Below are 25,479 nucleotides of genomic sequence, written 5' to 3' on the forward strand. Positions count from 1 at the left end.
GAATTGGTGGCATTTATCTGCTATGATACTTGTGGCACTTTGTCAGGTTCTACAGAGGGTGTCTACTGAAGGCAGAAACATGGTGTAGCCTTTCAGAATAATTATTTGCATTTCTGGAGCTGTCCAGCCCATGAAATCCACCTGCTTCACAAATAATGTGAGAGGTATGGTGTGAAGAGATGGGGTAGGAATCTCAAAAGAGCAAACATTACAAACAAAGCAGTGAAATGGGAACAGACAAGAGGGTCTGACTTAATTCACCAGCCCTAGATGTTTTCAGTTTTCCCTGCCAATGCATGCCCATGCAAGTTGCCAAGTTTCATCTTACCTTCTTTTTGTAAAGAATGTTTTCAGTATTCCATTTATTTATTTATTTGCACACACAGAGAGAGGGAGGGAGAGAGCATCGCAGGGCCTCTTGCCACTGGAAGCAAACTTCAGTTACCTGCATTACTTTGTGCATCTGGCTTTCTGTGGGTACTGAGGAATCAAACCCAGGCCCATAGGCTTTGCAGGAATGTGCCTTAACCACTGAGCAATTTATCCAGCCCCTCATCTCAACTTCTATTTATCTCATAATACCTTCCTTGTTCCCTAGAAAGTCATATCCTTTGAATCTTTTTAGAGTCCCCACTTTTATGGAATTAACTTATTGTGAATTGTACTTTGTGCATGTCATCATATCATATCAGCTCAACTGTAAATTTCAAAGGGAAGATCTGTGCTTACTGTTCCTAGAACTTTTGTCCAACAAAGAAATTGCACATGCTATAGCACATATCACTATCACCATCACTGTTGTCATCATTATCATCTCACTCTGATTTTATGATACACAGTCTCACCAGTGATGTGTAGCTGCAATCAATGAAGAGAGCTCACCTCTCCAGATGCTGTATACCAAAGACATTTTTTCTGTAGTAAATTGGCTTTGTGGCCCAAAATATCTGTCCACTGATGATAATTTATCACTGGGTTTGTGTATAGAGCTTATATGAAAAGATACATAAAAGGTACTTAATTTTTAAAATTTATTTTAATGAGAGAGTCAGTGTGTGAGAGAGAGAGAAAGAGAGAGACAGAGAGACAGGCAGAGAGAATGGTATGCCAGGTACTCCAGCCACTGCAAAAGAACTCCTAATGCATGAACTATTTGTGCATTTGGCTTACATGGGTCCTGGGGAATCAAACCTGGGTCCTTTGGCTTTGCAGGAAAATGCCTTAACTGCTAAGCCATCCCTCCAGTCCCAATAGCTATTACTTTTACATTTAAATTTTAAGATAGAAAATCATGTTTTGAATGAGAAGGTGCATACTTTGACCACAGAATATTCATGCTCATAGTTCTTTGCAATTTCTCTCAACTGGAGGGTGCTGAGGTGGCCATGGGTACTGATGAAAAAGACTTGAAGTAATCTGAAAGAATGAGTTTCTCTTTGAAGTGGTGCCTCTAGACTAAGCCTCTGCCCATTTACTGGCTAGCATCCTATACTTTATCTATAATAGTAATCAGGAAGCAGAGCTATGTATACATCAATTTATTGTTCAGATCTTTGATCCATTTGGACTTGATTGTTGTACATGGTGAGAAGTGTGGATCAAGTTTCAATTTCCTGCATAAGGTTATCCAGTTTGTTTTCCAGCACCATTTGTTGCAGATCTTACTTCCATGTTTTAAGCAAGACATTTCAGTTAATGATTTTTTTTGTTTTCTTTTCTTTTTAAAACTATTTTCTATTTAATGCAAGTGAGGGATATGAGCGTGGGCATGGATGTGCTAGGGCTTCCTGTCACTGTATATGAAATCCAGGCAAATGCATGCCACTCTGTGTGTCTGGCTTTACATGAGTCCTAGAAAGTGAAACCCAGGCTGACTGCCTTTGCATGTAGGTATATTTAACTCTTCAACCAACTCCCCAGCTCTACGTGATTTTCTAAATAAAATTATTAACCACATTCATTCATAAACACGATGCACCCTGATCATAATACCTTTCCACCATCCTCCTTTGACCAATCCTCTTGTCCTTCCACTGCACCATCTCAACTTTCCCTCCTCTATGTTGATGTCTTCATTTTTGTTTGCCCTCTTATACCATCCATGACAACCTGTTGGTGGACTCATAAGTGATTTTTAATATCCTTTTCAACTTTGGATTTTGATGATTCTGTGACATTTTAGGAAAACAAAACAAAAGACAATTGCCATACAATTTTTCTTTCCATACTGTGATGAGCTAGATATTGCAATGGGACCTATTATGTATGGCTTATAAAGTGCACATAAACTCGCACTTCTTATTTCTCTTTAGGCTTCTGCTTTGTTCTACTGAATGAGGTTTTTCTAAGTTCAGTGCCTCGTCTATAGTGCCTGGAAATGGTGTGTCTGAAAACACAGGTAAGAATAAAGAGATCACATAAGCTCTTTCTTCTTACAAAAGGTGAATTCAATTGCAATGATTAGCAGATTTAAATAACTGAACTTAATTCCTTCTTTTATTAGCATTCAGATCTTTTTATTTTATTAGTTATGTATACAGTGTGTATATAGCCATGATGGTACCATCATTAGCCTTCTCCCTGTCATCCCCCTCTGGTTAGTTTTTCATTATTTGTGTCTTCCTAAAAATTTGGAATGACACAATTTGAATGCAAAATTAAAAATATAACATAATTTCAATGAATTTTGCATTTACATATTTCATAAAATTTCAAATTTGCCTCTCGTCATACAGAAATGAATGCAAAATATATATATCTAGCTGCATCTGTAAACTTGGAGACTGAATTAATGTTTCCATTTTCTATAATAGCATAGATTAATAAATTAATTTTCACTTAAGTGATATAAATTCATATATACATTAGTTTTCAAATAATTCTTATCTTTATGTTCATGTTGAGAGATAAAAATCTTGGGCTAGAGAGATGGCTTAGTGGTTAAGGCATTTGCTTGCAAAGCTAAAGGACCTCCTTCAATTCCCCAAGACCCACATAAGCCAAATCCCAAGGTGGTGCATGCATCTGGAGTTTGTTTGCAGTAGCTGGAGGCCCTGTAGCATCCATTCTCTCTCTCTGTCTGTTTGACTCTCTATCTCTTTCAAAATAAATAAATAAATAAATATTTTAAAAACTATAAAGGTCTCATCTAGTAAATTTTATCTATCATCAGTTTTTCTCAATATGTGGTTGTTCATATAATACCAACTTAACACTGTTCAGCTAATCACCAGCAAAAATTGACTATACATTTTTTCAAAGTTTAGTTTAATATTTTTAACACAACCTTTACTTTGATCTGTAAATGAGTCCAATCATATAAATTGTTCATTAATTTTTTAAAAAATATTTTTATTTGTTTATTTATTTTAAGGAGAGAGAGAGAGGAGAATGGGCACATCAGGGCCTCTTGCCATTGCAAGCGAACTCCAAATGCATGCACTGCTTTGTGCATCTGTCTTTACATGGGCATTGGGGAATCTAACCTAGGCCAAGAGGCTTTGCAAATAAGTGCCTCTAAGCACTGAACCAGTTCTCTAGTCCTCATTAATTTTACTTCAACACAAGAGTGCCTTTTCCTTCATTCTGTCTGTGTTTTGTGTCAATAAAATTAAATGTGTAAAAGAAGGAAATGAATTATCTTGGTACTACTCAGGGCCTTGACTTGAGCTTAAATTTCTTCATTTACTGATGAGTGGGAATCACTTTGTGTTTTGTTTCGGGTCTTATAGGCACATGGACATAGAGAAATCCAGAAATGCTCCTAGTAACCCCTCAAGGATCCTCTGGGAGAAATGAGAATTGATGGTACTCCAGCAAGAAGTTATATGTGCAAGGAATACAGGTAAGATGAAAAAAATATATATACATATATATATATATATATATATATATATATATATATATATATATATATATATACAAAATCTTGAGATGCATTACAACTTAAGAGAACATCTCCTATAGCAGGCATTGCATGGAAGAAACCTTAAAGTATTGGAAGGCACAGCCTTTAAGCTATTTTCTATCAGGTCAGAGAGTTGATCACAGTTGGGAAGAGGCATTTTCATTTTCAACCACAAATTGCTCTTCGTTCCTGCAAAACAACATGGAAAGTGAAACTGGAAGCTAGCCAGGCACTTTGGTGGTTTTTGCTTTGGGTGTGAATTTGTTCACATAGCTCTAAGTTCAGAAAATAATGTTTTGCACAGGAAATTCTATGGTGCATTGTTGAGGGATGTAATGTCCCACTAGGACCATTCAAATCACAGAAGGAATTTCATTGCTAAAATGCAAGCAAGTATTTTATATGTATGTGTTTATGTATGTGTGTACACATCTCCATAAATTACATACATGTAAATGACCCAGATTTTCGATCTATTTAGAGAAATAGAAAAGATAAGTCTTTATAGTTACAAAACAAGAATGTTAAATTCCTTCACTTATTATTTAGTGGCAATTTTTTTCTGAAAGCCTAATTTATATATAGAAGAGGAAAGAACTGTAAAGATTTTTCTTGGTGAATTTATCCGTGTATTATTATTATTTATATTTTCTACTGGAACAGCACCCCTATATTTGCAACAAGGTCTGTATATCTGATTTCAGATGATGCCATAAACTATTTTGTCAAAAATAGTTGAACTACAAGGCTGTTTATGTTTTTAATGCCTGATGCATTTGTCCATGTTTTATTAATGTCTACCTGACACAGATATCAGGTTTTGAGCAGCATGCTTAACATGGTTAGCAGGGAGGTAATCTGTCCTTTTGCATTTTCAGAGCAAGAATGGGGAGCTATGTAGCCAGATGCAACACAATGGGACATAATGCCCTGACTTGATGTGAACAGACTCCTTTGTAGCATTCTTACCCCATTTCATGCCAATAGGCTTTCTCCTCACAGTGAATTGGAAAGCATTCTTGTAATGGATAACGTCTTGCCTTTTATACCATTTATGTAAATTTCGGGGTATCTGCACATAGCAGGCATGAATCATATGCCTAATAATTAAAAGCATCACTTCATTGTTGGAACAGCATGTGTTATATTCCAATCATCATGGAAGGTTGGAAATTTATTAGGCACTTGGCTTGTAAGTAAACTTCAGAACCTATCTTTGATCCTAGGAGAAACAGCTTAACCCTTTGGTTCTGAACTGTTATATTGGACAGATTCACTTTTGGATGTTCAGGACTCAGCCAGCACTCTGGGCAATGGGCAATCTCAGTTTTGTTTTCTCAACCCTTACAAAACATATCACACACGCAAACACACACACACACAAAGTGGATTAGTGTGGATGTGAGGAGCATAAAAGAGTGCAATGAGAGGTAAATAGGTGCTCAAACTATATCATATGCATGTCTAAAATTGTCAAAAATAACATAAAATTCAAAAGTGGAACTCATTTTAAAGTACATTTCTGTGATGATTTATATTGTCAACTTTCTAGGGCCTAACACCACCTAAGCACTGACTTTCTGTGCATGCCTGTGAGGAATTACTTAAGTTAGGTTAGTCTTTGGATATGCCTGTGAGGGATTATCTTGATCAGGTAATTGTGGTGGGAAGACTCACCTTCCCATCTTAAGTGTGGTGGGCGTAGGGGAGACACTAATATATGGACTGGACACAAGTTGACAGCTGAGCACTAGCATTCATCTCCCTCTGCTTGCTTCCTGTGGATTGAACGTGACCTGCTATCTCGAGTTCCTACTGCCAGGCCTTCCCCTGCTGTGCTGGACTGTAACCCAGAATTATAAACTGAAATAAACACCACATTATTTAAGTTACTTCTTGTTGGGAAATTGGTAATAGAGACAAGCAGGTAACTAATAAAATTTCCTAATTATACTTCTTGGCGAAGTCTTGGAAACAGACTAAATCTTGTTCTTATTTTAAGAGCAAACTGATGCCTAGTTGTTTTGATAATTGACTGTTTCTCTCTAGGCATTTTTTGTTTGCATAATTCTTGTCCTAGCTCCATTTCTGAAGAAATCTTCCCTGGTAAAGATTGTGTATGACATTGAGAACATTTTCTAAATGAATGTTAACATTAATAGCTTTGTAAGCAACAAGAGAGCACCCATGGCTATTTCCCTACTAGAAGTTCAGTATATTTACTTCAAGGTGATTCATACACTTTAACAATTCACAAAATGCCTGATGATTATTTATATTTTTAATATTACTAGCCTTTAGACTGTCTTTAAATGCTTCAGTTGCAATTCTCAGTTGCATACTCAGATAGTCCTTTCTTTTGAGATGTAAAAAATCATACAGTGTTTCATAGAATCTAATAAATACTGCATTTGAACCTAATATGGGAAGAAAATGCTTTAGCTGTTTTTTAGCCACCAAAAAGGACACCTCCACTGAAAAGTGGAGTTCATTCATCAACCAACTAGAGTGCTTTGCTCTACTAGCTGGCAGTGTTATCCTGAAGGTTATGTCTATTGTCTGTAGGAAAATCAAAGGGTTAGCATTTTTAGAAAGCAGTGGATCTGCAGCCTAGAAGATCTGTTTCTGCTCCAAGACAATTTCTTTTTTTTTTTTGGTGATTAACTCACCAGTACATATTACAAGAGCCAACCCAAAGTTTGATTTAGATAGATTCTTTTTATATTTTGGGTTACCAGATAGATGTGGAAATTACATGCAAAAACTTTTCAGTCTCTTATAATTGGGAAGTAACCTGTGAATGAATACTTACTAGAAGGTTCTGAGGGTGATGGTGTATAGAGTGCAGAAGGGAGAAATTTGAGACCTTGTTCTAGACTAGTGTTTCTCAGACTTGAGTGTGCAAAAGAATGATCTGAAGATATTATTAAAACTTGGATTGACTTCAAACCCCAAATGTTCAACCCAGAAAGTGAGTGGTAATGTATTTCTAACAGTGTTGGGGTGATATTGACACCATAGGTCTAGAGAATTGGGGTGACACTGATGCTGCAGATCTGGAGTGTTGGGGTGATGCAGATGCTGTAGGTCTGGACTGCTGGGGTGATGCTTATGCCATCGGTCTGGAGCTGTACTTTGCAGCCACGGACTATACTCTAATACTAGTGACCTCTCATAGCTTCTTGGGAGGCCTAGAAAAGCTGCAAGAGATGAGTGATAGAACTAAAGTGGAGAACAGAGGTGCTCTGTGTTGATTGGTAGGCTACATCCAGAAATGGAACACACTAAAAAATCTAGAGACCTTTCTATGCTTCAGGGATCTGTCTCTGCTTAACACCATAAAAGAAAGCAAAATTGACACTGATGTGATGGCAAACTGAAAAGCAGCCACAGCCAGCATCAGCCGTACTTGCTACCCAGTTCATTCTTAAGTGTTTCGAGCATCCTGCAAGTGAGTATTGAAGAAATACAACTCATGATCTAAATAAATGATATGAGGAAAGGATCCCAGATAGTACACTTCAGACAGAAGGTTATCTTTCTATAGAAGCAGCTATGAAGACACGGTGTAATGTAACAGCAATTATTTTAGAGAGGCAAAAAAATATATAAGTAGCCTTTTCATGAACATTTTAATATCTAACTATCCTTACTGCTATTTACCAATACAATTGAAATCTGTGTTATTTTACTTGGGAACATGTCTTCCTTATGAAGGAAAGGCAAGAAACACTGCATCTATGTCTTTTTTATTATTATTAAAAGGTAGCTTTGTTCAAAGCACCTAAACAATTGGTGCTGGGCCTCATGGACTTTAGCAACTGAATATGCTGGTCTTTGTGCCCAAGGTAAGGTGCACATATGAGCATTTTGAATGAATTTTCTGCTACCATGAGGCCAGCAGGAGAACTTGATTTACAGTCAACAGTTTCAACAAGTGACCCTTGGCAGAAGGAGTCTGCTTTTTCAGCTGGCGCTGTTGCTGAAGTTCAGAGGAATTGCTCATCTGTCTCTATTTCAGGCATCTGGCAGATGGAGAACTGTTTCAGCATTCTCCATTCCACTAAATGCTTGCAGATGACTTCCCTACTCTGGAGCATCTGCTGGTTATCTCATTGTAGGTTATTTTCTCTGCTATGTTTGGAAAAAAATTTCCCTCTCCAGCTTTTATTTTGTAAGCCTACTATTGTTGCTGTCGTCATGTTTGGGGAGGTCAACAGATGTGTCTAGTGTTACCTCAAGAGATAGGCCAAAACTGGGGCTAGTCTGAAAAAAAGAAATGACAATATTTTAAATTTGGAAACAAAACATTAAAAACACCAGTTAAAATCCCAGCTAAACCACAATTGTAAAGCATATTCAGGATATGATTCATGGGCTAAAAGTAAACAGTCATCAATAATTTTATGAACTATTTTTGAAAGTTCTTACAAGCAGTAGAATAATCATAAAATTTCTGTGTAATGTATGTATATGCTATAAATGCTTTTTATAATTTTGTAAGCAAAAATCCTCATTTTTATCCTTACTGAGGCTTGTCTGTTACTGTGTTTTGCTCTACATCTTGTTAAAGATCAAAATAGTCCAATCTCTGGATTATTCCTGAGGGACTTTTCTTCATTTCCATAAAAGACAGACACATGGTTCTCATAATATATTTATTCCAGCTTCTTCATTTGCCTTTTAGAGCTCATGAATGGTGTTCTGCATATATTAAGGCTTTTCACACTTTCGATTAATCAGATATATGGGACACTTACACATGAATTTGAATATTAATGTATTTATTTAAAAGCAGACTTACTAGTGCCATCAAATTGTGATCTTGAACTGATTAATGCCCAGTGAAAGTTTCCCTGATGAAAACTGCTGATAAAACAACAAGAGTGGGTGTTCTAATTGCAATCATTTCCTTCATAAGAGGAAAGCACAATGGACCTGTGATTAGCTGGTAGTATTGTTTTATTAATTTTTGAGCTCTTGAAAAACAGAAAAGATGAACAAATAACACAAAACATCCCCCATGACGTGCAGTATTAAAAACAGGCCACCATCATTACTTCACCATATTTAAAGAAACAATGTATTACAAATTTAACCAAACTCCTTCAGACCCACTCCAATCATTCTGCTTCTCCCTTTCTCTTTCCAAAGACAACTTCCGTTATGCGGTTCACGTGCTTGACTTTTAGTCCATTTCTTACCCTTATGTACCTATATAGTGCATGTATATTCACGTCAGTGTTCCTGATCAATATCAAAAAACAAACAACAATGGCATCAACCAAAATACCCTTTGTGTACAAAATATCTTTCATCTTGCTATTTTATAGAAGGGTAGGCATGATGTTTTCTATTACTAAAGACATGGAAAACCTAGATATTAAGAAGTCATAGTTTTTCTTATCTTTCTAATTTTTAATAGAACATCTGTCTGCTGATCAGAGGAACATCTGTCTAGCCTTTTTGTGACTGACGATTGGATGCAAAGATTAATTTGTGGGGTTGAATTATTGCTTGGACATAGACCAGAGAGAAAAGAGGGTTGTCAGGGAAACAAAACCATCATGTTCTTTGTAGAAATTGGACAAAATGGATTTCAGTAGCAGCTTGAGAAAACACGTTTGCCATCTTTAGTAGGGGTTGTTATATTGACGTTGCTTTCTGCTTAGGAATATCAATTTCTTCCCTTTGTTTCAGAAGATGCCACCATTGACGGGGCTCTCTGTCTTTATATAAGACTGAAATTAAGAAGTCTAAAGTGACGCCAAATGTCCTTACATGATTTTTAGGGAGATAAATGGCTTGTCTTATTTCGCAACTTTCAGATATAGTCTGATTTACACAGAACCTAACAAATAAATAAAGCTCTCTGTTTTGTTTTTGTTTTTTGTTTGTGTTCTGATCAGTACCCTACTCATTACTGTTATTACTGAAAAAATGTTTTAAAGGGATTAGCATTTTTTCTGCTATCTGGATATTTCTCTACTTATAACTACTGAGCTAACTACTGTTTAGACAGTGGTCTTATCTTATCCTTAGTATTAAGTATGAGTTTCATGAATGACCTATAAAGGATATTTATAGGAATTGTGTAAGAAGAATGGAAATACCTTATGTGAACCAATACTCAATCTAATAGCAATGGTACTTATAGAATTACCTAGCTTGCTACTTTTCAAAACCAAAACAGGAAAATGAAACAGCATTTATATTTTATCTCTTCTAGGACTAAAACATATAGTTAAAAGACCTGTTTTGACTTCATTTTTGTTAGCTCTAAAGAATGCTATCTAAAAGTTTTTATGTAAGAATTATTTCTTTTAAAAGGAAAAAATGGTATAAATGTATCATGTGCAATATGAAAATCAAGCTAATTGGTATGATAACACCTCCCATAGGTATCACTTTAGTGGAGGGAATACTTTGTAATTATTCTTCAAGAAGAACTTATATCATCATTACTGCTGTCATCCTACCACATAGCAGAGCTCTTGAATGTATTCCTTCTATTTGTAATTATGTGTCAACATCTTTGACCAACACATCCCAATTCTCACCTCAAATCCACCAGTCTCTAGTGACCATCTTACTTTATTTTTATTAATTATTTGTTTTCCATATATGAGTGAGAGATGTGGTCTTTTTTCTTTTTTTGGCTTGGCTATCTTATTTGCCTTAACATAATGTCTTTTATGTTCATCCATGTTATCTCAAATGATAACACTTCATTTTTTATCATAGAGTAGAATTACATAGTGTTGACATAGTAAACTTTTCTCATTTATCTGTTTTTACACACTACATCTTAGCTATCATAAATAGTACTGTAATGAACCAGGAGTGAAGTTATTACTTTGACAGACTGCTTTAACTTCCTTTGGGTATATAACCAGTGGCCAGATTGATAAATTGTGTGGGGGCTATAGTTTTAAACTTTTTGAGGTACCTGTATATTATTATCCATAATAGATGTGCCAGTTTACATTCTCACCATCAATGTACAAGGGGTCCTATTTCTCCACATCTTCACCAACATTTATGTTTTATATTTTGATGATAGCCATTCTAAGAGAAATGAGGTGTTTTGTCAGGACTCTGCTGTAAGTTTCTTAACAATATCACCTTAAATTTTACCTGTACTTGCTTATGCAGTTTTTGTTCTGTATGTTCTTATGGCTCAATAACAAAACAAAACAACAATAAACACAGAACACTGTTTATGCTGGAAGAGTGCTGTGTTATTCTGCAGGCTTGTGTTTAATGCCAATTCTAGATCTATGATTTATTGACATATTCCAGACATCTCTTTGTATCTATCAGTCAAATAGATTTAAACAGAACCTTGACTTTAATGGAAGACAAAAACATTTTGAAACAAGTGGTGAATGTGGCCTACTTTCTCAATCCCCTGATGCAGAAACTTGCAGGTTTGTTTATATGATTATTTTCTTCTAGCTATGCCAAAGGCACTTGCTAGGCATGTCTTAAAACGTTATAGGGAGGTGTGATGTTACCGAAAAATATTTTTACAAGACTATAAAATTTGGTGTTAGGATTTTTTGAAGAGTTTGCCGTTGAGAATTTCAATATATTATATTGGGTGCTAATGTTCTATTAATATTAAGCCTTTTGTTCTATAAAGGATCACATTTAATCTGATTTGTTTTCTCATCCTAACTATGTGACATCGTAAATCTTATGTACACAAATTGACAGAAGTTTATCTTCTTATAAAGTTTTTCACTTTGTTTTTTTAAACACAGGGTCTCACTATGTAGTCCAGGCTGGTTTAAGCTCATGACCCTCCTACTTCAGCCTTCTGAGAGCTGCAATTAGTGGCTTGTGCCATGGCTTCTTTGCTTTGGATAACTTTTGCATAAATAATCTCTCCTGCTGTTATTTCATTTGTTGCTTTGTTTATTTTATAGTTTAATACTAAGGAAATCTGAGTACAAACCCTGAACACCAGACCTTGTGTTCCTCATGGAATACTCTGCCCATACAAACTGTGGCTTTCTGCTATTACAATGTCAAGGGAAATCTGACTGGGACATGGTGATTACTACTCTACTAAATTAGGCCTAGAATTCCAGGATATTTTTCTTTACTTTTTTATTATTTTTATTTATTTGAGAGGGAGAGAGAGAGAGAGAGAGAGAGAGAGAAAGCAGATAAAGAGAGACAAAGAGAGAATGGGAATACCAGGACCTTTACCCACTGCACACAAATTTCAGACACATGTGCCACCTATGCTTCTGGCTTACATAGGTAATGGAGAATAGAACCTGGGTCTTTAGGCTTCACAGACAAGTGCCTTAACCACTAAGCTATCTCTCCAGTCCCTACATTTTTATGTTTGCATATTGTTTACACAGAATAATGGGGTCAGTTATTTTGTCCTAATACTTGTTTAGAATATAGCTTGATAATATTCACTCCATTATGTTATTTATTCCAATACTTTTCCTTTTCCCTTCTACATTCATTATTTTCTAGTTTTCATCTATGAGAAAATAATGCTATTCTGAGTCTGGTTTATTTCCCTCAACTCATTTTCTTGAAAATATGTTATTTTTTGTTATTTTTTATGCCTGAATAGTACTCTATCATGTATTCATACCACATTTTCTTTATTTGTTCATTCATTGGTAAGAATCTTGCCTATTTTGAATAGTGTTTTTTTTTCATTCAATTCTCTTAACAATAATGTTGTACATTCACACTGTATGTCTGTGTATGTGTGTATGTATGTATGTACATATGTATGAATTATGTGATCTGTGGTATATGTAGTATGCATATGTCCCATGCATGTGCCTGTGTGGCCAAAGGAGTATATGAAATGTCTTTCTCTTATCACTCATTCACATATGTCCTTGAGATGGGGTTTCTCCCTCAAAGCAGAACTACTGTTCATCAGTAAGCAGTAGCAATTCTTAGGTTCTGTCTTCTGCCTCCTATCTTGAACTTGGGTTTCTGATGTTCATGGCCAAGTCCAGCTTTTTACATGGGTTCTAGAGAGTCAAACTTGACAGGTCTCTGGCTTAAGTGGCCTCCATGCTGAACTGGCAAATGCATTTAATTGCTGAGCCATCTCCCCAGCCCCTATATTCCCACTCTTTTATTCCAAATGTAACATGGCAGGACCTTTTTTTTAATCCAGTGGCTATAAGTAGCTTGAAATTTGGAAACTGGAATAATTTGATTATTGAAAGTTCAAGGATAAGTTCTCACATACTTTATAGTTGTATGTAGTGTTAGGCTTGGGCTCATGGATTATGCTGGTATTACATATAGTTATTCTGAATTATGATATATTTACCACATTACAGTCAGTTTCAATGATAGCTATTCTGTTTCCCTATTACATACAGACTTTTCTCAGGAGCTATCTTAGTTTCATGTTCTCATCTGTTTTGTTTTGGTATGTGTATATGTATATGGTGTGTGTGTGTGTGTGTGTGTGTGTGTGTGTGTGCATGTGGAGGCCAGAGGTTGGCTTTGGATGTCTTTTTTAAAAATTTTTTATTTATTTATTTATTTGAGAGCGACAGACAGAGAGAGAGAGAGAGAGAGGCAGAAAGAGAGAGACAGAGAGAGAGAATGGGCACACCAGGGCCTCCAGCCACTGCAAACAAACTCCAGACACGTGCACCCCCTTGTGAATCTGGCTAATGTGGGTCCTGGGGAATCGAGCCTCCAACTGGGGTCCTTAGACTTCACAGGCAAGTGCTTAACCACTAAGCCATCTCTGCAGCCCGGCTTTGGATATCTTACTTAATCACTTTCTACCTTGCTGTTTGGAGATAAGGTCTTTCACTGAACCTGGAGCTCACAGCTTTGGGTATACTACCTAGCTAGCCAACCCTCGGGATCCTCCTGCTTCCCCAGCTCTGGCATTATAGAAGTGTTTCATTTTCATCTGGGTCCTAGACATCTGAACGCAGGTCCTCAAGTGGCAAGCAGTTATCCACTGAACCCTCTCCCTGGCTCCTCTTCCTCCTCTCTTAAGCAAACAATTATCATGGCTGTGGGGAAGTTTCACTACTGAATAAGTATCTATAAGAATCTATAAGAGAAGTAAAACCCCAAGTTTCCTGTTCTAATCCAGTTAAGTCAGAATTGTGTTGTGCAGTGGGGCCTGTGCATTTATATACATTTCAAGTGGCAAAAATACTCTTGTGTTTGAGAACTCTTAGCTTGCTAATGTTAATGGATTAGCTACATATTATAATTGCTATTGCATCTCAAAAGTAGGATTGGCCTTATGTTATCTTTACATACCTGAATATCCCACTAGATAAATGAGCATAAGGGCATGAATGAGAGCTTAGTATATATTTATTCCACTGTCTGATTCCTAGTAAATATTATAATGAATAAAATACTGTAACCCATCTCAGTCCACCTTCAAGTGGATTTCTATCAGGTGATAATCAATACATATTGTCTCAAAGAATGAATAACTGGAAATAAGAAAAATATAAAATCATTGTTTTTAACAATATCTGACATAGATCTCATAAGCAACATTTTTTAGTAAATTCCGGGTGACAGTGTCATTGTTATATATATATCTGTCTTTATCATATCTTAACTCTTGGTTTGAAATAGAAATGTCTTAAAAGAAACAGATACCATTGATTACTGTGTTTACTTTCTAGATGAGATATTGTGAAGATTAACATGATCAACACTGTAAAACGCTTAGAGTTCCTAAGAGTTTCTCTAAATCTTTTTAAAGTAATTTTTTAAAAGGTTTAGCATCAAAGACTGTTGAATGTATGTAACAGACTGATTAGAATTGCTTAAAATAAGATAGATCTAATTGGCCCATACTTAATTTTTTTTTAAAAAAATATATATATACATGAGTTTTGGCTTTTTGACATAGGGTCTTGCTTGAGCCCAGGCTGACCTAGAATTCACTATGTAGTCTCTGGGTTGCCTTGAACTTGGGGCAATTCTCCTACTTCTGCCTCCTGAGTTCTGCAATTAAAGGCATGCATCACCATTACATGCCTGGCATTGTAATATTCTTTTTCTCCCTCAAATTTCAAATTTAATGATCAAATACCTTCCTGATCTTAGCTGGAGTAAAAACACTTTTCTCTGAGGTACAATAGTAGAAATCTAGAACTGACACAGAATTACCTAACATACTTATTACTCCGTAATTCCAACATTACTTATTACAATTCTGTAATAAATTTCATTTATCTCCTTCATGCAGGTGATGAGACCTTGAAAAGGAGGTTGAATCTGTTTCTCTCTGATATCTCTTGTAGCTAGGATTCAAATGAATGCAGTGAAAAGCAACACTATACTTTGTGCTTACAGAGCTTTGCTCTTGAACGGACTCGAAAAGCTTTAAAATGTGATCGTGTTAATCTTCACAGTATCCCTTCTAGGAAGCAACATGACATTTTAATGTAAGAAAATCCAGGTGTAGTGCAGAAAAGTGCCAACTTGCCTTACTAAGGGGATTTTTTTTTAAGATTTGAAATCTCTTATAAGAGTTTTCTTTTGTTTATATATTTTAGACTTTAGGATTTTCAGTCTTATGTTTGGTGCTTCAAGCTTGAAATGATCCAGATGGTATTTTCAATCCAATGGATACTGTTTTTCTTTTAGCAGAGACTTGGCTACTAATGTATTCTTTTTATTTTCTTTCTCTCTCTCTCTCTCTCTTTTTTTTTTTTTTACAGATAGTTTGCCTATAAAAGTAATGTGACTGACTTGACTTTTTTTTTTTTTAATTAGTTTTGTACTCAGTGAATACAGCCAAGTTGTTACCATTGTTAGTTTCCTCCCTGTCCTCTCCCCTCCACATGGACCCTCCTTGTTGTGGTATTTTTTTTTTACTAATAATTTCAGCTACTTTCATGAATATATAGCTTTCAATTGTTGGAAGACAGTAAAAGTAATAGTGCTGAAGGGAATCATAATAGACAATTTTCCAGAACTCCACATCATTCTTGTAGTTCAATTATTTTGTTTCTGTGCCTTCAGTCCAGTTATACTACACTGATTTTTCTTCCCTAAAATACTTGAACATTTTGAGCTGGCTTTGTGTGCTAAAATACTGCCATGCAGATCTTCACTGTGACCTGACTGGAGGCAGTTCCTCTGCCGTTTGATAACTCAGTACCAGCTGCATCATTTTCTTGAGATCCAGTCACTAACACATTATTATAATGAGGTCTTCCATCCATCCACATGATATTTTTCTCTCCTTAGCAATGCATATGCAACTTTTCTTCATATAACCAAATTCTACTCTGCTTTTAAGTTCCACATCAAGAACTACCCATACTATAGTTTGTGACTATGTTATCATTACTAGCTTGTTTATCTTCTCATAGAAAAAACATATAATATACAACTTCTGCTTTAACATAAATAGCTAGCTTGTTCATTGACATCAATTGATAAAAAAATGCCTAGTACTCTTCAGGGAGGAATAGTCTAGAGTATTTGTAAGAAGAAGTTACTTTTACTCTCTACTTGGGATAATCTCGAATTATATTCATCTGCCTTTAATTGGCAGCATGAAATAGTGTATGAAAAATTGAAGGGGAAGACATAATTCATATGGAGTGTGGAAGTCCTCTAATCTTACCCAAGATGCCGTCTGGGACTATAGCCACAATGCTGGGCTACAGTGGACGCTTTATTAGCCTTTGGTATGCTAGCTATCTTGTGCTTTGGCCTGATGCCTGAGTTTGTAATAAGATGTGCTATAGGAAATTGTGTGAAATCTGTTGCCATCTTCATTGCCAATGGGTCTTCTTGAGGACATGCAACATTAAATGAGGGGATTTAAAATGTGACTCCTCACGAGAACCCCAAGGGCAGCTGCTAAAGGAAACATTGCACCTCACTGAACATGAACATTTTTCCCCAAAATCTCTTTATAGTGAAATAAATTTATACTCACATAGTTTTAAAAATAGTTCAGTTTATTTTAGTTTCCCAGCTTTACTTGTGGCATAGCAGCCTAATACCATTAATGCAATGATTTAATCCAGGAAGTTGATAGTGAAAGGTAGGATGCTGTTACCTACAGACTTTGTTAAGCCTAACAGGCAATAATTTTAGCACTCTTTACTTGTTTGTGTTTCGTGTACTATTTTACAGAAGTTTATTACATTTGTCGATTTTTAACAGCTATCATGATCAATTCAGAGTTGTTTCCACAACTTTCCCAAAGTCCACGGTGTTGACCCTTGTAAGCACACTCCACTTTAGTCTGTGGTGACCATGAATAGAGCTTCTATTTCTATAGATTCGTTATTTCAAACAGCTTATATTATTGGTACTATATGGTCTGTAACTTAAAAAAAATTGTTTACTTTTATTTATTTGTTTGAGAGCAACAGACAGACAGAAAGAGAAAGAAGCAGGGAGAGAGAGACAGAGAGAGAGAGAGAATGGGCGCGCCAGGACCTGCAGCCACTGCAATTGAACTCCAGACGCGTGCGCCCCCTTGTGCATCTGGCTAACGTGGGTCCTGGGGAATAGAGCCTTGAACCAGGATCCTTAGGCTTCACAGGCAAGCACTTAACCTCTAAGCCATCTCTCCAGCCCTGGTCTGTAACTTTTGAAATCAGATTTTGTTTGTTTGTTTAGTATAATGTTCTTGCAATAAATACAATTTGTTTATTTTCCCACCCAAACTTTATCTTGATTTGTGCCAAGAAATTTTCCATCATATGTATGCATCACTATTTATCCAGTAATGAATATTTGAATTATTTGTGGTTTGGAGTTCTTACAAGCCAAGCAACTATGAGCATTTCTATACTGGTTTTGGTGTGAATACTTTCATTTCTCTAAGGTCAGTATGGCCCATATTTCAGTTATGTTAGTTAATCTTATGTCATCCTTAAAGTACTCTCTCCTCATATTTTCCTTTATGAAAAATAACTTTTTGTTCTGAAGTTAATGTCCTCCAGATCAAAGTACTTTTGTGTGGCAGGATCGTCCTGTGGAAATCTGAAGTCATTAATTTCGTTGTAATTCTGTTCCTGGGGCCTCGCTTCTTTGAGCTCTCGGTTAGATCCTCTTTTTTCTGAATCCACACCGCTCTCTGGTTGCTTTGTGCCATTTACCTATTAAAATACTTTTCACGATGTGCTTCATCAGAGGGTCACCCCAGCTTACTCCCTGGGGTAGTGCTCTGAAGCCTCCTGAATTAACTGTCACACTCCCAGTCTTTGCTCTCCAAAATCTTGCTGAAATTTCTTGTCTATTTTCTATTCTTTGTCCACGTTCTTTCAGATTTTATTTACTGTCATTTTCAAGTCATTTGGAGGGAAAAGATAAATGTCCTTCAATCTGCCACATTAAGGTGGACATATAGCTGTCTCATTGGCAGTGTTGTTTTAGACTGGAGTGATTATATTTACCTCTGTCCTGTTTCTAGGATGGACAGAAGAACTTTTTCCATTCACCTCCAAGTCCCTTGTTTGCAAAAGCCTGTATGATTCCCTGTAAGAAATAGTCTGGAAACACGTTGGTGCCAAATGCTGTTCTTTTCTGGGGGGGAGGTGATTTCTACTTTTATCCCATTTTTATTTTATTATTTATTTATTTATTTATTTATTTACTATTTATTCGAGGTAGGGTCTCACTCTGGTCCAGGCTGACCTGGAATTAACTCTGTCATCTCAGGGTGGCCTTGAACTCATGGCAATCCTCCTACCTCTGCCTCCCGAGTGCTGGGATTAAAGGCGTGCACCACCACGCCCGGCTTTATCCCATTTTTTAAAAAAATATTTTCCTTATTTCTTTTTCTATTTATTTTCTCTTGCAGAATTATACACGGTTAAAAAAAATACAGAATCAACTTTGGAAGAAGAGGTAAGCAGAGAATAAGTAAATAAAAGTAGACAAATCTTTTCACTTACTGAAAAATTTGAATTGCAAAAAGATTAATGTACTAATAACTTCTACCTTCCCTTCCTTTCTCCAGATCTTCTCTTATCATTTTGGTTAATGCTTAGGAAGCACAGTGAGGTTATTGTTGTGAGTAGACTTGCGAAGGGAGTAAAAAACACATGGGTTTTATTTTTTGGCACTTTTAGTGAGATCTTGAAGAAATTCATTTATCCAAAGCATTCCAATCCCTTTATGTGGAGTGTAGGTGCTAATACTATATTCTAAATGGCATTTCAGAGAGTAATCAAATATCTGAAGGAATGAATATTGCGTTAGGTAGAAAGGTTTTGTATCCTTAAATATTTTGATAATACATACATTTTCTTTTAATTTTTATGTGATGTGTATGTTTGTTTATATGTGTGTAACATGTGTGTGAAGGTACACATGCATATGTGTTTGTGTGTGTACGTGTGTGTGTGTGTGTGTGTATGTACACATGTGGAGAACATCAGTGTAGTCCTTAGGAATACCTTCCACTTCTTTCTGGGACAAAATCTCTCATTGTCCTGCACTAGTCCAGTTAGGCTAGACTGGGTGGCCAATGAGTGCCAAGGATCCACCTTTCTCTGGCTCCCCAGCCCTTGGATTACCGTCAGGTGCTCCCCTTTTCAGAATTTTTACACAGGTACTAAGGATTGAACTCAGGTCCCCATACTTGCAAGGCAAGTATTTCACACATTGAGCTGTCGCCCCAGATCAACATATAGTTCTAAGCAATGTTAGCAGGTTTCTAAAATCCAGCTCATATTTGAGAATTTCTGTCACGCCCGCCTCACCAGCAAGGAGGACGCCACAATCAGGATTCTTCTGAACACACTTTATTGGGGACTGCCAAACTGCTAGATGCGATGACGCGAAGACCCAGAACCACGAAAGGCAACTGTTTATATAGGGTTTTAGGCTGCTTACCCACAAATGATTGGTCAACTGCGGATATGTGGCCACCAGTGATTGGTTACTTTCTGGATGCCTCATTAGCATCGGCCCACAACGGGTTGGAGCATGCGCACTGTGCTTGATTTACACCAGCTGTGACCAATAAGAGGCCAGAAACCGGCGCCAGCTTGTAATAGCGTCTGCACGGCTCCTAACATCTCCCCCTTTTTTATTATTTAGACACCAAGGGACCAAATCACCAATCTAGCCTTTCCCACTTCTGGCAACAGGCGATCAAGGTTATAAGGCCTTGGAAAACTCACAACTCACCTTATCCTGTGCAATGAGTTATTCCTCAGGGATGTGCAAAGGCTGAGTGTGAAATAAAACTAAAAGTCTTATGCCTAACCTGGTGCAATGAGAATAAGCTCTCAGGGTGCAAAGGCCACAAGACAGCTCAAACGAAGGGAGAAAACGTCCAGGTCAAGCAATAGCAAAATTACACACAGGCACATCATGCAAGTACCAACGAGGCCCAGAGTAAGCACCAATCACTGGTTTCAGCTCCCTATTGTTTCAGAGTTATCAATCAAGCGTTAGGTGAGTGTCCTATTTCCAGTGCAGCAAATGCTTGCACTAGCATAGCAATGTCTCTGAGTCTTTGACTTCGCATTTTACAGAAACACCAAAAACACCCGATTGCAGCAGCAATCATAAACAGCATCATGGAACCCATTCCAGCCCATTCCTTCAAATAAAGGGTAGCTTTCTATATCCAGTCCAATAATCCCGTAACCAAAAACAAGTCCACTCATGTTGAATTCACATGGGTCAGCAGTCCAGTTAGTAAGCAAATAATGTGATAACTGGCGTGACAGATTATACACAATCCATTTTCCATTCACATTCCAATTGTGCCAATTACCATAAAGTATCAACTTGTTCTTACACTAAATTAATTCTTTGATTAACAATCATTAACCCTCCTCTTAATTGTGCATTAATAGAAGTTTGAACATCCAAAGTATTAGCTACATTAGCTGATAAATTATTCAAAGTCGCAGCAGTTTGTATAGTAATAGCAGCCACAATGGCTGTAGTAATCCCAAAATTTCTTTTGGTTCTTAACAAAGTCATAGAACTAGGAGAACAGTATATAGTAATAGCAGCCACAATGGCTGTAGTAATCCCAAAATCTCTTTTTGGTTCTAAACAAAGTCATAGAACTAGGAGAACAGTATATAGTAATAGCAGCCACAATGGCTGTAGTAATCCCAAAATCTCTTTTTGGTTCTAAACAAAGTCATAGAACTAGGAGAACAGCATATAGTAATAGCAGCCACAATGGCTGTAGTAATCCCAAAATCTCTTTTTGGTTCTAAACAAAGTCATAGAACTAGGAGAACAGCATCATGTATTACAGGTAGAGGTTTTGGGAATACTGAGAGTATTCCCCAACGGGGTTCTGTCCATATCCCCAGCAGGTTGAACAGGGGTAATCTCATCAGCACAGCAATCACGATCTTCATCCTTTTCTGGACTCTCTTTGACCACTCGCGTCAGTCTGGCAGGAACCCAAATGGGATTGTCTTGATCCTGTGGAAAAACACAAACAGCTCCCCTGGATCTTATTAAAACAAGATCCGGGCCCTTCCATTGATTAGATATAACATCTTTCCATTTTATTTTTTCTGAAACTGGTGATGGTGGCAGACAATGCCTGTCTGCTGCTGACCTACCCATCACGTCCAAATTTAATAAGTTCCCAATGTTTTGGCAGCACTGACAATAAAGGCAGACCTTTTTGTATAGGTCCCATAATTTGCATTTGAGTATTAATAGCTCTCAGGTCATGTAAAAGTCTCCATTTTCCTGACTTTTTCTTGATCACAAAAATAGGAGTATTCCAGGGTGATTGTGAGGATTCTAAATGTCCCTGCTCTAATTGTTCCTGCACAAGTTCTTTTGCTGCTCTTAATTTCTCGGAGGTGAGAGGCCATTGGGGTACCCACACAGGTGCCTCCGTCACCCAGGGTATGGGCAAAGCATCCTCAATGGCCCCTAGGAAAAACCCAGTCCTTTTCGATCTAATTTTTGAGTACCAGTCACAGGCTCTGGACTTCCTTGTGACATTTTTCCTAATCCTTTTTCTGGAACACACCCCATATCTCTCATAATTTGTTGACTCTGACTAGAGTAATCATTAGTCAATTTAAACTTCATCTGATGTAAAATATCTCGTCCCCACAAATTTACTGGTAAAGGGAGTACATATGGTATGAATTCTCCCGCACGTCCTTCATGATCCCTCCATCTTAAAGCCTGAGCACTTATACTAGGAGAAGACTCATATCCCAACCCTTGTAAGGTTTGTGAAGACTGATTGACAGGCCAATTAGAAGGCCACCATTTGGTGGAGATAATACTAGTATCTGCTCCCGTATCTAAAATACCAGAGAAAATTTTTCCTCGAATTTGTTGAATTTTTATTATTTCTTTTGGCTTGCAGAAAGAAGTTCCCTCCATGTATCTCAGTACTTCCCTATTTGTTAAAGGTGGGGCGGAAGGCACAACAGGTGGGTCAGGGCGATATCTCTCAGTCTGATGCCTGTCAGCTTCCTCCTCTAACAGAGCCTCATCATACAAGTCCAACTCCCCTTCGCTATCTGAAGATTCAAAAGATCTTACAGAAGCAGTCTCAGAACTTGATGAGCTTGCCACATGTAAATGTTTGAATTCACTTAATAAAGGATACAAATCATTACCTTCCAAATCTTTAACCTTAGTTTCCTTTTTATCATTAACCTTCATTACATTTTGTTCCTTCCTTTTATTACCTTCTAAATCTTTAACCTTAGTTTCCTTTTTATCATTACCCTTCATTACATTTTGTTCCTTCCTTTTATTACCTTCTAAATCTTTAACCTTAGTTTCCTTTTTACCATTAACCTTAGTTTTCTTTTTACCATTACCCTTCATTACATTTTGTTCCTTCCTTTTATTACCTTCTAAATCTTTAACCTTAGTTTTCTTTTTACCATTAACCTTAGTTTTCTTTTTACCATTAACCTTCATTACATTTTGTTCCTTCCTTTTATTACCTTCTAAATCTTTAACCTTAGTTTCCTTTTTATCATTAACCTTCATTACATTTTGTTCCTTCCTTTTATTACCTTCTAAATCTTTAACCTTAGTTTCCTTTTTATCATTAACCTTCATTACATTTTGTTCCTTCCTTTTATTCTGTTTTCCTTTTTGTTCCCTTTTTTCTGTTTCTGACATACTGTCCTGATGTTCCGCTAAAGTCCTCTGGCCCTCTTTCACTTTAATGAGCACACAGGGCAAGAAGAAAATCATAACAATAGCATCAACCTCCCAGGGCAGCATACCTCTCAGAAAAAAGTCCGGATCCGTCCGTCCCGTGTGTCAGTTCTGAATCCTCCTTAAAACAGGGGTCTTCGCTGGTGCAAGATGTTCTTCAATTCCCGGGGTTTCGGCACCACTTGCCACGCCCGCCTCACCAGCAAGGAGGACGCCACAATCAGGATTCTTCTGAACACACTTTATTGGGGACTGCCAAACTGCTAGATGCGATGACGCGAAGACCCAGAACCACGAAAGGCAACTGTTTATATAGGGTTTTAGGCTGCTTACCCACAAATGATTGGTCAACTGCGGATATGTGGCCACCAGTGATTGGTTACTTTCTGGATGCCTCATTAGCATCGGCCCACAATGGGTTGGAGCATGCGCACTGTGCTTGATTTACACCAGCTGTGACCAATAAGAGGCCAGAAACCGGCGCCAGCTTGTAATAGCGTCTGCACGGCTCCTAACAAATTTCCAAAAGATATTCCTTCAAATAGGAAACAAATCACTTTGTACCACTCTTTTGCTTTAAACCTTCCAGCAGCTCTTTAGTTTCCTTAGAATAAAAATCAAACTTAACGTAAAAAAGCATGCAACCATCTGCCTCTACTTCCTCTGAACAATATCTTCTAACTACCTACTCTTTCTGTTCTTCGTTAAATCTACAGGTCTGTGCCTGTTCTTCTCTACACTGCCAACCGCCCCTCTGCGTGGTCCTCACTCTCCCTGGTCATCTGCCTGCCTCATTATAGTATTTCAGGTCCTGTTTGGCTCTGCTCCTGGCCTGTATATGTAAAACAGCCTCACAATGCATTTTGTTGCCTATTCCCCAACAGACTAATATCAGTTATTATCTAATATATTTGTTTGTTTCTTCTTTTTTCCAGTTTATTTATTTATGTTTGTTTGTTTGTTATGGTTATTCTCTTTAGTTATTGAAAGCATAGTTTCTGCCTGTCTGTTTTACTTTAGGGTTCCTCAGTGTTGACAACATGGTCTAGAATGTACTGGGCACTCAATATACATAAACAATAAATTAAAGAAATGTAAACATGCTACAACAGAGTAATTGGTTATTTTATGTAAGTGTAATTGTTAGAGGAAAGTGGTTAAAGTGCCATCCGTGAAACATTGCTAGAGTTAACATACAGCTGTGTTTTTAAATCCATACGAGAGAAGGACCTAAGATTGTTAAATGAAGGAAATGATGCGAAATAACAGTTTTTGCATTTTTTATGATATGATGAACACATGTCTTTCTGGCAACTTGCAAGGTGCTAAGATCCAGGTTTCATGGGCAGGTGGGATACAGCAGATTGTGGATGATTACAAATCTTTTCACCTGTCTTCACATGCAACTTGGTACTTATTTTATATTCACAAATCATGTAAAAATGATTAAACCATTAGGCATTAAAAGCAAGAAACCTTGGAGATAAAGTTGAATGAATCTGTTTCACTGAGTTTAGCATGTTTTTCTAAACCATTCACAATCCTTCAACATGACACATACTGTTCACCTGTCATTGTGGAGCAATACCAGCACAAGTGTTTTCACTGATATAACAGTGAAGAAAATGTGGAAGGTGTTTAAAAACACTATTTTCATTCTGACTTGGCATGATCTGTATGTTAGCTAGAACTTGCAATATTAGCTAGAACTTGTAGTCATTCATGATCTGGGGAAAAAAATTATAGAGAATATTTTTGCATGTCGATGTCAAATAGTTTTTAGAAAAATATGAAAAAAAGTCCTAACTCACTAATTATTTAATACTTTACTCAATTGTTTGGAAGTGCAGGCTGCGCTTTATAATTAATTGCACTTCTGACTTGTATTTCTAGCTTATAAAAATGATCTTTTTGAAATGGCTTATTTTAAAATATTTCTATCAGAAGAGTTGGCTACCTGCCAGAAATATATAGGCCAATTACTGAAATAAGCACCTATCAAATGTCAGCATCTTAATTCCTTGAAGACTTACTGCTTGCTTGCACATGTCACATAGTCCATGACAGTCTGGCATAGCTCCTCAAAGCAGGCACATGTGTTCTTCCTTCTCTTGGTACTTTATTAATGCGTGCACTTGAAGTTTGCCTCAGAAATTAGATGATAAGGATGACTTAAGGGAGCAGCCTTAAAATGGGGCCCTCATCAAAACAAAGTACCTTGGTATAAACCTAACCAAGGAAGTGAAGGAGATCTACAATGAAAACTTTAAAATACACAAGAGAGAAAGTGAAGACACCAGGAAATGGAAAGACATCCCATGTTCCAGTAGTGAAAGAATCTATATTGTGAAAATGTCTATTTTATCAAAAAAATTCTGACTGAATACAATCCTCATCAAAACTCCAATGGGAAAAAAAATGGGCTG

At 36.9% G+C, this 25,479-nt stretch overlaps 1 long non-coding RNA gene across 1 annotated transcript; it reads left to right on the forward strand.

The window, feature by feature from the left end:
- Positions 1-3,778: 3,778 nt before the first annotated feature.
- LOC123454223 lies at positions 3,779-23,904 on the forward strand. Its single transcript, XR_006633220.1, has 3 exons — positions 3,779-3,844; positions 18,729-18,775; positions 23,770-23,904. It is a non-coding gene; the product is annotated as an uncharacterized LOC123454223 (long non-coding RNA).
- The last annotated feature ends 1,575 nt before the right edge of the window (positions 23,905-25,479 follow it).

This window comes from Jaculus jaculus, chromosome 13 (genome assembly GCF_020740685.1).
Source record: "Jaculus jaculus isolate mJacJac1 chromosome 13, mJacJac1.mat.Y.cur, whole genome shotgun sequence".
NCBI classification, from domain to species: domain Eukaryota; kingdom Metazoa; phylum Chordata; class Mammalia; order Rodentia; family Dipodidae; genus Jaculus; species Jaculus jaculus.